This window comes from Oreochromis aureus, linkage group 7 (assembly GCF_013358895.1).
Source record: "Oreochromis aureus strain Israel breed Guangdong linkage group 7, ZZ_aureus, whole genome shotgun sequence".
Lineage (NCBI taxonomy): Eukaryota > Metazoa > Chordata > Actinopteri > Cichliformes > Cichlidae > Oreochromis > Oreochromis aureus.
Window position 1 is genome coordinate 12,138,300 of NC_052948.1, and position 17,106 is coordinate 12,155,405.

At 37.1% G+C, this 17,106-nt stretch overlaps 1 protein-coding gene across 3 annotated transcripts in view; it reads right to left on the minus strand.

Annotated features, from left to right (window-relative positions):
- Positions 1-17,106, minus strand: part of sema4ba (sema domain, immunoglobulin domain (Ig), transmembrane domain (TM) and short cytoplasmic domain, (semaphorin) 4Ba) — an 84,403-nt gene that overhangs the window by 62,390 nt on the left and 4,907 nt on the right. The window lies entirely within an intron of this gene.

The following is a 17,106-nucleotide window of genomic DNA, read 5'->3' on the forward strand; positions in this document are numbered from 1 at the left end:
GGGTGGGTGGATGTTAAACCCTATGTAATAAGAAAGTTCATATTTGTGTGAAGGCAGACGAAAATTTGCACCAAAAAAGGCATATGTCAATTCCCCCAAATTTATTGTGGTCATGTCAATAAACACGTTCAAACATGCTAACATTTTGGCCTTGTGGTGATCATCAGAGCACAAGAAAAAATGAATGCCATTGATAGACGGTTTGGCTTAAAGCGTCACACCGTAATTCACTTCTTGGTTTCTTATGCTACTTTTGAAAATATGACTGAATGATTAAAAACTAGGTAGCATAAGTCTGACTGAGATTACCAGTTGTGTAATGAATGTTTCTATGTTTCTACACTTTATTAAAAAGTTGTTCAGAGGGCGCATTTTAAACTAAACCTCATTAGGTCAAGCAGATGTCATTGTGTTGAGCACTTAAATATTTCAGCAGTATATATTTAGCAGTTAGTCTTAGTGAAGGAACAACAGTATGTTGGTCCATAAACATATTAGAGTTAATCATGATCATCATCAAGAAGTTGGCAGTCAGTATAAATACATCTGGATTTTATGATAATTTATATCTTACCATAATATTTAAGTACAGACAAATCAGATGCAGATGTTATAAAACAATAATGGTAACAACTGAAAATATTAGCTCATTATTTGATAATAATTTGTAAATTTCAAGTTACAACAACTGCAACTTGCTCTATTTTAATTCTGTGTACAGAACAAGATGCCTGATTTGCACAGTACTGTTATTACCAGGGGAACTCTAGTTATTTGTAATAACTGCAGAGGTCATCTTAATTGTGCAAATTTGCAATGTCTGAAGCTTCTAAAGTTAAAATTCCAACACATACTACCTACCATATTTCACTAAACAGAGTAGTACTGTCATAACATTATTCAGTTGCTAATCTGTGTTTTCTACACCTTTCATCTGCCTCGTTCCTGCACCTGAAACAGCAGTAGATAAAATGAGAATAGCATTTTGGTGTCTTTAGGCTTTTTAGCTTATTTATGGCAGTATTTTGATTTAGATGATTTTTTAAAAGTTGTTAATGTTAGTTCTTTAACTGCAAACTACATAAAGATTTCTCGTGTGTGAATGCGCTGGACAAAACACACAGGTGTGTGTGTGTCCTAAATTACATGAGTGCCCTGATAATAGTAAACCTGTGCAAACAGGGCTTTTAAAATGCTTTAAGTCTGAAGTGTTTTGTCTGTACTTACAAAGTTGAAGGTTAAATGCACCGTGTGTACTGTATTATTATTGAAAAGCATCCTCCCTTTGGTTTTATGGTTAAGGAAAACCAAACATGAAATTGCAATAATTTCATCTTCTTTTTATTACACTGAGAAACTGTGGTGCTATGTAATGTCATGATATAATTAGTATTTTGTATTTCACCAACACAACAGTTCTGGCAGTTGAAAGCCGTTATATATCCTTAGTAGCACCCTGTTCTGTCCACTGACTGTCTCTTGCAGTGATACAAAAGTACATCTAATCTCTAAGTAAAGCACTGCGTGACACTGTTTCAGTATGTAGCATTATCTTTCCCTTAGACTTCTCAGTGCATGACACTTTCATGGCAAAACTACACATTGTTCAGTTTTTCTGCCTCCATCTAAGATGAGCAAATTGGGCAATGGTAATTTAAAGGCTCTTCTTAAAAAGCAGGTAGGCCAGGAGCTCAGTAATATGCGGGCACGTAGGTAGTCAGTTAAACTGTTGCAAGCGTCTCTCTGTCGCACTTCTAATGACAGGGTGGGATTCCAATGAAAAGCAAATCAGCTGTTTCAGTTTGAACTTCAAGATCATAAGGAGCACAGTTCTGTTCAACACCTAAGAAGATTTAAGCCTTAAACTGAGCTTAAGTAACGCTGCAGGATTTAAAAAAAACTCTTTAATTTCTACTGCTCCTCTAAAACGGTTCTCTAAAGACCAAGCAATTAACTATACAGTGTTTGCAGTTAGTAAACTCAGAACTATCCAAATATGTTATGTGGGATCTTAGCTACTAGTGTGTCTACTAGGACAGTGAACAGTATACACTTGTACAACTGCTTGTTAGCACAATTAAGTAAATATTGTTTATTTATAAAACACCTTTCACACCCAAGTGGTCACAAATATTCAGTCAATCACATGACAGCAACAATCTGCATGAAAGCATGGATCCATCCTGCCTGGTTTGGGTGATATTTACATGGTACACTTTGGGCCCCTTCACTGTACCACTGTACTCACCGGATCTCAATCCATTACAGCACCTCTGGGATGTGGTGGAATGAAAGATTCACATCACAGACATGCAGCCAACTCATCTAAAATAACTTTGTGACACTATTATGTCTATATGGACCAGAATGAAATGCTTCTAGGACCTTGTTGAACCTATGCCACGAAGAATTAAGGCAGTTCTGAAACCAAAACAGACTCCAACCTAGTACTAGCAAGGGGTACTTAATAAAGTGGCCAGTAAGTATATTTAAGGTAGTTTCACCAACGCTTACTATAAACTTACACTTAGTGCCCAAGTATTTGTACACAACAGATCAGCTATACATTCAATGTTCATAAAGCAAATAATGAGAAAGTTCTGACTATCATAGAGATAACAATTTAGCCACATTTATTTGCCCTGTTGTGGACTGAAATGTAGAATTGACCAGTTACAAAAATCTATCTATCTACACATATAAGAAGCCCCTGTGATACATTTTAATGAAATTAGTTAAGGCGAGGAAGCTTTTATAGCTATAGTCAGCTGACACGATGTCGGGGGCTTCAACAAGGTTTGGAGTGGCCTCAGCAGCAGTTTTTCATGAGTCACTTCATGAAATATTTAGAGCATAATACATGCTAACAGTGGTGCAGGCTGAAGTACATAATACAGTCACATTAGGAAGCTTAGGTGGGAGTTGCATTCAAGGACTCAGATGAAAGATAAAAAGCTGAGGTAAAAGGCTTCTAAATTAGGCAGCTGATTAGTACACAGTGTCTGAAGAGATGCATTACATTAATAATTAAAAATCAAAAATTAGTTACTGATATTATGCATTAGTAATATTTTATATGTGTTAATTTATTTGAAAGAAGTGGCTCAAGACACAACATAATTTGGAGATTTTCATTGTTTGAACAAAGACACACTGTGGCCCAGTGTCCTCTACAGCCTATTAAGAAATAATAGCAGTATAGATTTCACTGACAAAATTCATACAAAATGATAGTTTCCTTAGCTATAATGACAATAGTTGATTTATTCTGTGTATACTTGGCTTCTAGGTTACTTTTCTGTGTTAGATAATTAGTTTTTGTTGATTTCCCCTGTAATTTAAACCATAAGTGTCAAAAGCAGGCAGGATGGGACCCAAATGCAGACTCACAGAGGCGAAAATGAGCTCAAAAACACGGTTTTATTTCTGGACAGCAGAAATACAAAACTAACTAAACTTGGAATATACAGAAACTAAACAGGCAGGGAGGCAGGTGTGTTCTGCAGGGAATGAGGGAGAACGTGACACCGGACACAGGGAAACAGAAAGCTTAAATACAAAATTGACAAGGGAACAGGAAACACACGGGGAACACAGCTGAGACAAATTAGACACAATGAGACCAGGGAAGCAATGCTAAACACACTGAACAAGGAACGCAAGCCTTTCACGATAAAATGGGAAACAAAGGAATGCAAGATTGACACATGAGCTTGGCAGAGGAGCAGCATAACTAAGACTACTAATGAACCAGAACATAAACCATAAGACAAAATATCACCCAAACAAAACAAACTCAAACTGCTGGGTCAAAAGGACCCAGAAGCATGACAATAGGGACTTGAAAAACCATTATTCTGTATATTAATATAATTTTTTTTAAAAAGAGAGAAATCACACCATTTCACTGCTAGAAATTACCACACAATTACTACAAAAAATTGGCTTTTTCTTAGATCTCACATCCAAACCATTCTCCAAGTTGGGCTAGAACATGTGCAAATTTTAGTATCATGCCAGAAAAGAAAAATGTAATGACTGAAGGAGGGTGCAAACGATATAGCAGCAGTTGAGGGCTCCATCTGCCTCACCCAGAAATCCTCTCAGGTCCCTGTCCTCTCTGCAGGCCTCTAAACTTAGCTCAGCCCAGAAACAGACCAGATCAGAGAATGTTTAGCTGCAGCCAGGTCACATGGCAGTCGCTCAAAGGGTGCAAAGATATGTGATAACTGCTCACATTCCCAGCAACACCATGGACAATACTGAACCAAAACAATACTGTGTGTGTGTGTGTGTGTGTGTGTGTGTGTGTGTGTGTAATGCTTTTTACTTAACCGTGCCATTATTTGGTTTGTAAACATATAAGTAACTGTGTGTTGCACACTATTTTGAAAGATATTCAAAATAAAGAAATATTAATCTATAGTGTATACTACTGTACTATACTATACTGTACTGAATACTCTGAATATTTTGATTGTGCGCCATTGCATTATTGCCCTTTTGTGATAGAGTTGTAGTTCAAGTGTGGCCAGTTGCACCACGTATAAACACAAATAACTCCTGAACAAATTCATGTCAACATTGAATACCAATACCAATCTTCCCTCACAGCTCCCAGGCCAGATTGAACACCTAAATCAATCATTTTCATGACAGTATAAACTTTTCATGATACAATTATTGTTCCAAACGAACACGCTACTATAATCACTTGCATTTTTCAGTAATACAGTTATGTAACAGTTATGTAATGTACTAAATTCAGTAATTAAATTAAAAAGGCTCTTCAGTTATCTACACAAATGTGCTTTTTTCTTCCTGCTCACTTGTACTACAATCAGCTGATTTCAGTTTGGAGTGATCTACAGATTTTGAGGATTAGAGATATGGACAGACACAATTGTTAGCACAACTTAAGTTCTTGTCAAGTGTTTGGACAGACAGCATGCTATCACAAAGCTAGCCAAGAACCCAGACTGATGTTAAAGCTGAGTGTATGCAGACTCCAGCCTAGCAGCCAGAGTTTGAACTTTAACAGGTAGCAAAGGCACTGATGAGCTTGGTTGAAGTACTGTAGCCTCAATTTCCATCTGTACATGTTTTACAGTAGAATCACTGAATAATCCCTCTGAAGTCTCTTTGGGCTGGTTTTCATTTTTGATTTGTGTCACTTTACAGAGACGTGAAAGTAATGTTACTAGCAGGGTAACTAATTACTTTGTCTGGTAAGCAGTTAAGTAACGTACTACGTTACTTTTAAGAAAAGTAATGAGTAATGTGTAATACATAATAGTTCTTTTTAGAGTAATGACCCCTACTTTTTATGATATGCATGCTCACCTAGTTTAGAGGTTATTTGGTCTCTAGACTGTATAAAATTATCTGGTCTGGGCTGATGAACTGGAAACTAATAAACACGTAGCAGGAAGCTTGTGCTCGCCTTATATCTTATATTGGCCACTGCAGCAGTAGGTTCAATGAAGTGTTGAGACTTATGACTTTCTTTGTTTTTTGCTTTTTAGTAGCTGTGAGCCACTGTCACCTCAACTAAATTTTTTGCTGCTACCTGACTCTTTTTGCTTATGCTAGCACTCTTTTGTAGAGAGTCTTTTTAAAGGGTTGTAACCTACCCAAAATAAATGAAAACTCAAAAAATTCAATATAGCAGTAAGCTACATGTGCGCAACACAGATATTTATTTAATGCTAACCAACAGACTGATAAAATCCTTGGATTTCATTCAGTTCTTGAAGAAGCTGAGGTATACAGAAGCTCATATGTGTCAGATAATTCTGTAAAAATGCTCCACAAACACAATGATTTTAATTAGCTGAGGCAACAGCTTACTGTGTCAAGACACCTCTCACTCAAAGTGGTCACACTTCCAAAATCCAATGTGTGTAATAGAGTAACCGCCAACAAGATGTTTTTTTTTTATACCCGCCTGTAAACATGTTATTATTAACTTTAACAGGGGTGTGTCAAGTGGCCATTAGAGGAAATTCAGTTTTTGGCACTTACACTTTGGCATCACTTCTTAACTCTGGAGCTTGCCACTTAACTTTGATAAGGGAAGAACTATTCATAATGTAAGTGCAAAGTATTTTTTAATTAGTTTATGTCCAAATGCAATATATAACTTGCATTCCACTAGCTTTTATTTATTAAAAGGCAGTGCTAGAATAACAATGGACTGCAGCCACAGAGTAATAGTGTGCTCTTAAAAACCACTATCACCAATTGTCTGAGGTCAGCTGGGCTTGTCACAGCACTAACCAGCAGATAAATGGGCTTATGCACGCTCACTGACTGGTGTTTGACATTGATCCAACAGTCCCAATTATTAAACAATCACGCAACCAGCTGCAGGGAATTTTAGTGGCTGGCTTCTGTAATGAAAAGAATTGATGGCTCCATGCTAAAGTGGACAAATTTTTTGGCACATGATACCCGGTGGGCAGTCACGTGCACTGCAATAAACTAAAAGCTAGAAAGAATATCGATGATGACAATCCAGTGACCTGAATCACGTTGGTGCCCAACTCAACGATCAATCGAAGTGATTTTAAAAGAGAAATGGAACTTGTCTTAGATAGATATTTAGAAAGATCCTCCTTTTAGTCAGTGCATTTCTCTGTTTTGCATTGCATGAATGGGAGAAAGTGAGGGTAAGCTCCATTATAAGGAAATTCACATTTACCGTCAACACTGCTATGACAACAAGCACTACATACACACATGACTAAGATGTTAAGTAACCCTAGATTAAAATTTCAGACATTTAACACAAGTGAAGCAATATTCAGTCTGCAGAAATAGAACACACCTGAAGTGTGGATTTAACATCAGATCTGCTCAGATATACTGGTGTGAAAGAAAACAAAGAAAACAGACTGGGTAGCTGCTGTACCTTTGCCTTTGCATTCTTACTGAGACTGAGCTGGAAGAAGTCTGACCGCTCAGTAGTTCTTAAAATAGATGCACTCACTGACAGAAAAACATTTCCGACAAATGGGGTTGCTTATAGTCCTGGAAAGTTAAGAGGTTACGCAGAGGAAAATCAAGCTCATTAGCATCCGCTTCAACCATATGAGTCACATTATCATTTACAACCTTTCCGCTGAGAGAAAAGGAATTGATGAGCACTGACAGTTTAGGTTCAGGTTTGAGTGTTTGACATCCATAACAGGAAATGCATACAAAATGTATGACAAATAAATCAATAAATAATTTCAAACAATACTCTGCAGTACTTACTTACCTACTTATATATATATATATATATACATATTTTTTACGAGGTGCTATGAGTCACTTTATCACTAACTAGTAGCCATTACTACTTACTTTCATTCTTGAATCTATTTTTTTAATGCCAGCTTATTGAACACCACATTCATGTGTTTTTTCATGCATTATTTACTTTAGTTCATGCTGTGACTTATTCAGTTGAAAATCAAATGTTACACTGAGTTATTTATTTGTTATCCAATGCAGTATTTTACTTCTGTTTGATATGTGAAGCAGCTACTAGGATATCAGCAACAAAAAATACTGGTTATTTTTGTTATCTGTTGGCCTATTTTTTCTATAAATGTTTGATATATTTATCAAACATTTATAAATCTGTGAATTGAAAATAAAAGAAGAAGAAAAAAACATACACTGTCCAATTTCCAAACCCTATCATTGAGAAGTCTTTTCAAGCCAAAAGTCTGAAACCAAGACAAAAGCCTTTAAAGTGCAAGATAGAATTGTACACCAACAGCAGATCTGCCATACATCTCTGACCTTACGGTGTATACTATTCGATAGTATAGGCTTGATCCAATCTAACTCCAGGATGCTGACCATTACTGGTATCTTGGTGTTCAGTGGCTTTATGTTTCTTGTGGTGTTTCTTCAGGCACTGCTGAACACTTTTTTTGCAGTTGGAAGTTGACCCACTGACCTGAGGGGAAGAGGCCACTGCCACTGGGGAGAAGGTATGTGCTTCATACATTGTTTAGATGGATCAAATTAAAATCCACATGCATTATCCAAGTTGTCCCACAAGAGAATCTGTTGGCAGATGATCTGTATTGTTAAATTGGTTTTATTATTGTGGCTGAACTGTGTGAACTTTTTTACTGTTTTTATTTTCTTTTTAATCAAATTTGACTTGATCAATAAATTTGACATCAGATGATAATATTTATTTATATATTTTTTTGTTAATCCACTAGCTGTGGATAAAAAAGAAAAAATTAAGACATAAATTCTTTTTTGCCCAGGTTTAATGTCGTCACATTAAAAGTCCTGTCAAGATTACAAGAACTCTTGGGTGTGAAAATAATTTAATAAGCTAGAAATAGCCCAGTTCTTTGGAGTTTGAAAATGCCTCATCAGATTTATGTTACGGTATTTGACACAGAGACAAAGGAAGCCCTGAAATGGAGCATGCTGTGATCTCGCCTGGTCAGTCTAGTTTCTGACCATCTGTCACACAGGGCTCTTGTGATATTGGCACCTCCTGTGTATATTTCCTCCAGCGTTTACTGAAACCGCTTCATGTTGCTCCCTTTGAAAAAATATATTTTGACAACACAGGACTCAACCTGCAAGTATTACTTCTGATCACTGTCAGGAGGAGCCTTCAGATATGATTTCACAGGCGTATCCTTTCTTTATACATATATATATATATATATATATAATTTAAGGACTACACATTCTGCCCTAGAGGTTCAATGCTGCTGCTGCTATAGCTACTGCTTTATAACACATGTACAGATCTACTTGCACTCTTTAAGCCACAAGCTTATTCTCCTTTCTTAAGTATAAATATATATTTAACCCTATATCATGCTCACAGAAAACAAAAATAAATAAATAAAGTGAATCTTACAGGTGTGCTGGTTTTATGCATTGAAAGGGCTTGATTTAGTGATTTAAGTACTATTAAACTAATTGTTTTTACTCCCTTTTGATTTTTTTAATTCATTTTAAACACAGTGACAAACATTACCCATCATTAACAACCAGTGTTATTAAGACAATCTGTATATACCATAAACAAATAATGTACAGTTCTACTAATGGCTGAAAATATATTTAAAACACAAACAAAAACATTCAGCATATACGTAGACTCACGCTCATAAAGTTACATAAACTCATCATGGGGATGAATGTCATAGAACTTGTAGGTTTGGGGGTGGCAGTAGCTTAGATGGCAGAGAGGTCACCTACCAATCGCAAGGTTGTGGGTTTGATCCCTGGCTGCATCAGTCTGCATGCTAAGATACTACTTGCACTGTTGTTATTATTAGATAGAAAGCATTTAGGTGAAAAAAAGTATTTGGTGGTCAGGTAGAGTAGAAAAGTGCTGTTAAAGAACAAGTCCATATACCATTTTAAGAGTAATTCACAAATTTCCAGTAGTGTTGAGGTTTGGCTTGGAATGGACCATTCCAGCAGCTTAATCTTAGCCTGATTTATTCATTCCAAAATCAGCTTGTATGTGTTTTTGGCATCATTGTCTTGCTAGAACACCCAATTGTGTCCTTATTAGTCGATCCACTGTACCAGTACCACTGGAAGCAAACTAGCTCCAGAGCATGATGTTACAACCACTATGCTTGACAGCTGGTACAGTGTACTTAGGTCTGAAGGTCTCACCTGTGTCTGTGGTCATTGTTGCCAAATATTTCTCTTGTCTAACGAAAAGACATTTGGCTCGTTCATGTGGGCAGCTGCAAATTTTAGCTGAGTTTGAAGGTGATGATTTTGGAGCAGGGGCTTCCTTCTTGCTCAGCACCCTCTCAGTCCAAACAATATGAAACTCGCTTTACTGTGAACACTGGTGTTCCAGGAGTTTTCAGCTGATGGCAGGCTTGAACTTTGGTGGGTTCCTGGGTTGAACATCCTAGCCAATTTCCTACCATCTTTCCTACCAGTTTAGGTCTTCTTCCAGACCATGGCAAATTGGTAACACATCCTAATAAATTGTTTGAATTGACGATCTGTCGTTGTTTAGAAATAGCTACAAGAGACCTTCCCAACTTGTGTAAATCTACAATTGCCCTTCTTAGATCTTCACTAAGTTCCTTGGAGTGTCCTATTGTTTTCAGTATTGGCCAGTCCAATCAATGCTCCCAAACAAATCCTTTTGAATGCTGGCAAAGAGAAACTACCAGCTGTAGACAATCATGGTCATTAACTACAAGTTAATAGGCCTTAGACTTGTCAAGTTAAAAGACGCTCTGGAACCTTCAGCACCACTTGTTAAACGATTTAACTTGGTGTAGGTATATATCAGAGACTGTATGTATACTTTTTACTTAAAAGCTTTTTATTTAGAGAAAATAAATTCAAATTATTTATTCCAGTTCTTGTTTTTAAAACCAATAAAGATGTATGCTCTGCTATTATTCCAACCTGGAAAAAGAACTGTTCAAAAAAATTATTAAAATACCCAAATTACCATGACATGCCCATGATGAGTCTATGTAAACTTACCTGACCACAATGGTATATATACTTTAAATGCCTGGATTCTGTCAGGTTGTTATTTCCCTAAAATGACTGCAGAGTCTCTGCAAAGAGTGAAACTAATTCTATAATATACAGCATTTCAAATATAAACTCATAAAAGAGAAAACTGCATCACCTTCCCCACAGGCTGCTGCATCCGTTCCACCCAATATGTGTTCTTATGCCAGCTACAACTTGACAAATAGTTAGGTGAGAAGAGGGTGAAGTCTGTGTTACAGGCAATGCTTTGATAGTACCACATCAATCACTGAAGTAGCAGTCATGCCGACAACCTTCCACAGTGCTTAACTGTGCATTAACTGAACAACAAAGCCTATGGACGGATCCAGCTGCACGATATGATAGGGGTTAAAAATGAGAACTCTTGTTGCCTACAGAAGAAAAGCTGAGACAGTTATTAGACACACTTCACACTGAATACGGGTCCTTCTTTTTAAGTTCAGAAAGAAAAAACAGGTGTCCAAATATTTTCATTCCTGTGTGGAAGAGAGAGCCCAGAGGAATAATACAATTCTGATAAAAATCAAAGTAACTGCCTAAGTAAGCTCTTGACTGTATTTCACATTGTTAAACATATCTACTGTAAGGATCTTAAAGGAATCATTTTCCCAAGCTTAAAAAAAAAGATCTATGAAATTTTACCTTTTAAAAAGTCATTTGACAAATGAGACAATTATGTCTGTTGAATTAAACACTGAATTATATCACTCTAGGGTAACTTGAAGTTACACCGCAATTAACAGAAAGCACTCTTACTAAGAGACTCACAGGTAACAGGATTACTTTTACATCAATACAGGTTGAATATCCACTTGGAGTCAGTGTGAATCTGTCATCCAGTCTTGCTTCTCTTCAGTTTGAATGCAGCAGAAATACTAGAGTTTCTCTCCTATAGTATTTCTGTGGAGCTGGTTTTCTGTATTTATGTCTGTATTTGTAACAGACACAGAAGAATGTACTCATGAACACATTCGTATGCATACAATACACAGTCCTAACAATAGGGCCACTAATCTAGTGGATGATTCTGCATTAAATTTGTGCTGTAGGCATGTAACTGCAAAACCTTCTGAAACTCTACACACAATTTGACGCACCTCCATATTACTGTAACTACATATTAATGCAACTCGACTCATCCACACAGGTGCAGGCTAATAAGATTTAACATAAAAGTTGAAAATAAAACCTAACCTGACATCTCACTGGTAAAATAACCAAAATGTCACCTTTGTAACTTAAATTTCTCAACCAAGAGAAACCACATAAATGACCAGATTTAACTTGATCACATTATGGATGAAGCGCAAAGGCTATAAGGACAGAAGGGGATTTTACCGATCATAAAAACACACCAAAAACTGAAACTGATATATTCCAACAACGTAACAAAACCCCTTATCAAAGCTGAGAATTAGGCCTGGAGCGCAACATCACCCATTGCACACAGGCCTACTGACTACCACTAGCCTGAAGGGGTCTTGTGATGGAGTTTCTGTCAGAACCAGAGTACAAAGCACCTCCAAAGAATAAAACATAGGGAGCTATTTGCCTTTAGTTTCTGGTTGTAGATTTTGGATCCAGCACATATCCACTTACAAGGCTGTATTCAGATTAAAACAAAACAGCTTCTGTTTGACCAGACTTCAGGCGCACTCCAGCTCGCCAAAGTAAAGTGACTGAAAATATGTCTTGACACGGGTTAAATACTTAACTTGTGCAAATGTTAAGCCCATAAAGGTTTAACTACATTTTAATGTTCATAATAGCCGAGACATATTATGTAACATACACTGCCATAAATAAGAACATTTACAAGCTGAAATGTGGTCCAGCATGGAATAAATACTCAAAAGTCTCTCGTATCTCCCTTTTAGTCTTTTCATTACCTGTTTCACAACTGGTAAAATTAAAATGATTAAAATAAGTTATCAAGAAAGTATAAGGTTATTATAAGGTTTTGTCTTTTTCAGATTATGCTCTGTTAACCTTAGAGATGGCAGATCAGCGGTTTCTCAAATACCCAGCTCGGTCTGTCTGTTACCAACAACCATGCCTTGTTCAGTGTCACTGAAAACACATTTTTCCTCATTTTATGCTCAGTTTGAGCTTTACCAAGTTGTCTGGACTGTACTGTACATGCCTAAAAGCACTGAGGTGCTGCCATGTGATTAGTTGATTAGACATTTGCGTTAACCAGCAGTTTAATAGGTATTACTACCTAAATGACCAGTAAGTGTAGAGACATGAGACATAATAAATGGTATGACCTCCCTTTAATGTGATGCAAGCAGTCACCCATAAGCACATGGACTGCACAAGTGTCCAGATGTGTCATTGAGGAACTGATGACTCTAAACCTTCAGGTCATATGTTTTAAAATGCGTCAGTAAGGTATTGAGTAACATCTTAATTAAACAAGGCCTTATGAGAAGCTACTTAAACACAAGTACCTTGTGACCACATGAGTCAGGCACTGATCACAGGTTGAAAACAAAGCAATGCTGCAACCAAACCTCTCTTTTATTCTGAGGGATATTAAACAATGCTTGTTAGCTTTAAATATGTGAGGCTCAGTATATTTCATTTACTTTCTTTTCACCAATTTGCTTGTGTTTTTATTCGTCACTAGCATGCAGTGCCTTCTGTAATAGTTTAAGAAAGCATACATCAGAATACTATTTATTATTAGTGTTATTTTAATACTAGTTCTCTATTACTATTTTTAAAACACTGAATCTTCACACTGATTTTCAACACTGATAGAGTTATTAGTCATTATTTATTCACTTCAGGCCATGGACAGATTAACAAACAGGCTAGGCTTGTGTGATCTAGACTGGTGTCAGACAGACTGGTGTGATCTAGGTCGCATTATGTGAATTACCCATACCATTATTCTATACCATCTTAGGAAATAAATGTGCAAAATCCATAACTTGTGGCCACCCTTGGAGCACAGATTAGTGAGTGCATGCAAGAGATAGCATCAGATTTTGCATCCGTGTTAAGACACACACACACAGACACACACACGCCTATATCAAAGAGCCTTTCTTGGTGCTTTGCATAGCAAACAGGTGCTAGATTTAATCAGAAGGCTAGAGACAAAAGCTCAGTGTCTTTAACTTGCCTTGTCATACTGAAGTCAAGTTAAAGCCTGAAAGGATAAACCTAGTCAAATGTTAAAAGCAAAGGGAATTAAAAGACAGATAGGACTGCCAAATGTAGACAAATAAATCAAATTAATTGTCTACACATCTGCCAAGAAACTCAGGTACTGTAATAAAGTGATTTAGCGAGCATCACCCAAACAGGAGTAAAAATATTTAGAAACAATTTTCTGCTTTAGATTAATGTGCGTTTAGAGTATTAGTAAGTATTCAAAGCAGAAGGAGAGTCTGTGTGAGATTTAATCAAAATTAAACTACAGGGTCTGCCCGGGTTTATGGTAATGTCTGTGTCATGGAGTGCAACTCTGTGTCTCAGTCTTGTGATTTTTTTTCTAATAGTCTTAATAGAAAACAAATGGAAGTACTGGACTAATTTTCTTTCTATTTTTTTTCTTGAGGTTTTTTTGGCAGTAAGATTAAATATCACAAGCCTCATCTTTCAAAAACTCTGAGAACTTATCTTCCCACCGCTGTCTCATGAATTACGAGGTCTTAAATGAACACCTTATTGTCTGCCAAAGTTATAACAGTCTCCTTATTGCAGAAAAGACAGCCCTGTATTTGTGAGTCTTTCTGTAATCTCCTAACAATACTCAAGCGAGAAAGGTTTAGTTGGAAAAATGCCATGACACTTAAAATACTGAATACAGCTGACATCAAGCACAATAAAGAATCTCACCCTATCGATCAAATCTGATCAAGCCACAGATGCACAAACAGAGTTTTAAAGTTTCAATATAGTGTAGGTTTTTTTAATCACACACACAACTAAACCGTCTGGATTCAGCCAGAAGGGTTGAAGAAGAAAATCTTTATGACTTTGCATTATTTAAGCTTCTAGCTACTGTTGGTGAACATGAATGAGGCCTCCATTCGCCAGTGCCCCTAAATATAAAAGTAAGCAAAGAGCCAGCTGCCAATCAATCAATCATTTCAGCTCCATTTATAACACGATTTTCTGTAGAAAACAGACAAACTCACTTGCTTTTTTCAGTTTAGCCTATCTACCTTTGTGTGTACCTGGAATAAAGTCCCAGACTTTGTCATCATGACTACTGTATTAAGCTTTAAGGCACTGATGATGCTGAGGACAAAAAAAGTGAATCAACAAAAAGACAGGTCTGCACCTGTTCACCTGGTGATGCAGGTTATGACATCATGAGGAGTAATTCAATCCCCAGACATTACCATTGTGAGTAGTATCAACCCAAAGGGGCATTGCTCAAACGAGCAAGATCAAATTATATTGTCCTTTTTCAACAACAAGAAAGAAAGAAAGAAATACGTTATGTTTTTCATTTTTTCCTTCTTAGCAACATTTTCAAGCAGCAGCAGAAAATCTTGGCTGTTTCCACTGTGTCCAGTAGTTTGCTGTCAAGGTTATTGTCACACTTTCATGCAGAGCTGCATCTTGAGTGTAGCCAGACCAATGAATTTTCTACTTCTGCCCTCCCTCATCTGTTCAGTGTCAGTCTCAGCAGCATCTCATGTATACCAAAGCCTCCCTAAACACATCCATCACGAAAGCACACAAAATTTATCTGTGACTCCCTGCATTTGTAGAAGCAGCTAAAGAAAATCTGAATTCTTCACCCTCGGCATCTGGATAAAATGATGAGGAGGTTTCACTTTGTCAGTGTAAGACGTGCTAAATATTTTATCCCCAGCGGGACAAGATTATGGATAAAACTATCAGAGATGAAACAATATTAACATTTGCAAAAATGTTCACAAAGGTCATATTCACTGCAGATGGCTCACACCTTATTGTTTCGCATTGTACAAAGCTCACTTCTAATATGATCACCTCTGCAAGATATGGTTTTACCATCTTATGCTGCACCCACATCCCACAGCAGACTGCAGTGAATGATGTCATATGATGATGGATTGGGTTCCCCCTAGTGGCATCCTCAACACATCTATGACAACATCCTTGATTTTTACCAGCTGCGATAGTGTAGCTGGTATTGTTTTTACCATGTGAGTCTGTCTGTGTGTCCTACTGTAGCACAAACAACCACAAAGGCAGTTTTCTTATACTTTGGCAGCTTTCTGTCTGCCTGCTTAATTTTGTCAAGATAATACCATTACACCTGCACTAGAACAAGTCACTAGGCTGTTTGAGATCAAAATGAAGGTCACATTTAAAGATGGGTGTGGTCCAACTGGCAGTGTTAACCACTCAGTAAGCCTGACATGAGTCAGAACATCAGGATGACAGGCATAGCGGCTGGTGTGATTCCACTGCAACATGATGTAAAGTACATTCTGGAAGGGATCTGATCAGGCAGTGATCTGCACTGCAGCTCACAAATGATAATGATGAAAGAGTGTGGTCATGTATGAGCCCTGTCATATATTTCTATGTGCCACTGTGATATTTTTAATCCTAAAAACATTTTCTAGCTATTTATAGGAATTGGCCCTTGATGTGACAAGGTTAATGGAAGTTGTGTGAAGTCATTAACGACACCAGCAATGTATATGTTCTGTTTTGTTTGCTTGTTTCTGTTTTCTTTGCAGTAAACCATGACTAACAGACCTAGAGTAAGATTTACTGCTGCAGCGGCCTTGAGGCAGATACTTAATGCTCAACGTGACAATGAAAACAGCTCAATTAACCAAGATGAGCTAGGTTACTCATTTTCCATTAATGTTCAAAGTTTCAAGCCTCTCAACATTTCTTTGTATGAAAATCATGTCCTTAACAAGTAGGACAAAAATCCAGCAAAGACCTTAAACAGGACCTGAGAGATGCACCTGGCCCTTCAGTTGATCCATCTACTGCTCACTGATCAGAAATGGTCTCAGTGGAAGGATGGCTGTAAGGATGGCATTCGTAATTAAATGAACTGAAAATTAGTAGCAAAAGATCTCATGGAATGATTAATCCAAATTTGACTTTTATGGCTCAAATTGTCATCGGTATGCATGGAGGAGATCAAGAGACAGTGTACAGAGTACAACAGTGAGTGTCTGTAGCTACCTGTAAAACATGGAGGAGTAAAAATTGATGTTTATTGATTCTGTGTTTATTGATTATAAACACAGAAAAGTACCATCAGATTTTGACCATGTAGTAACATCTGGAAAGTGTCTGACTGGCTTCATTTTTCAGCATGACAATGATCCCACAAACAGTGCCGATGCAGTTAAAGTATACCAGGATAGACAAACACACAATGAAACATTATCAGTCATTGATAAGCCCCCTCAGAACACAGACATCAACATTACTGGAGCAGTGTGGGATCATCAGGAAATGAACAAAAGGCAGCAGACATCCAAAGAAGAGCTTTCAATGTCCCTCAAGAAGCCTGGAGAACTATTCCTTAAAAAATTACAAGAATGCTTGCCTAAGAGAGTTAAGGCTGTGATAAAAAATAAAGGT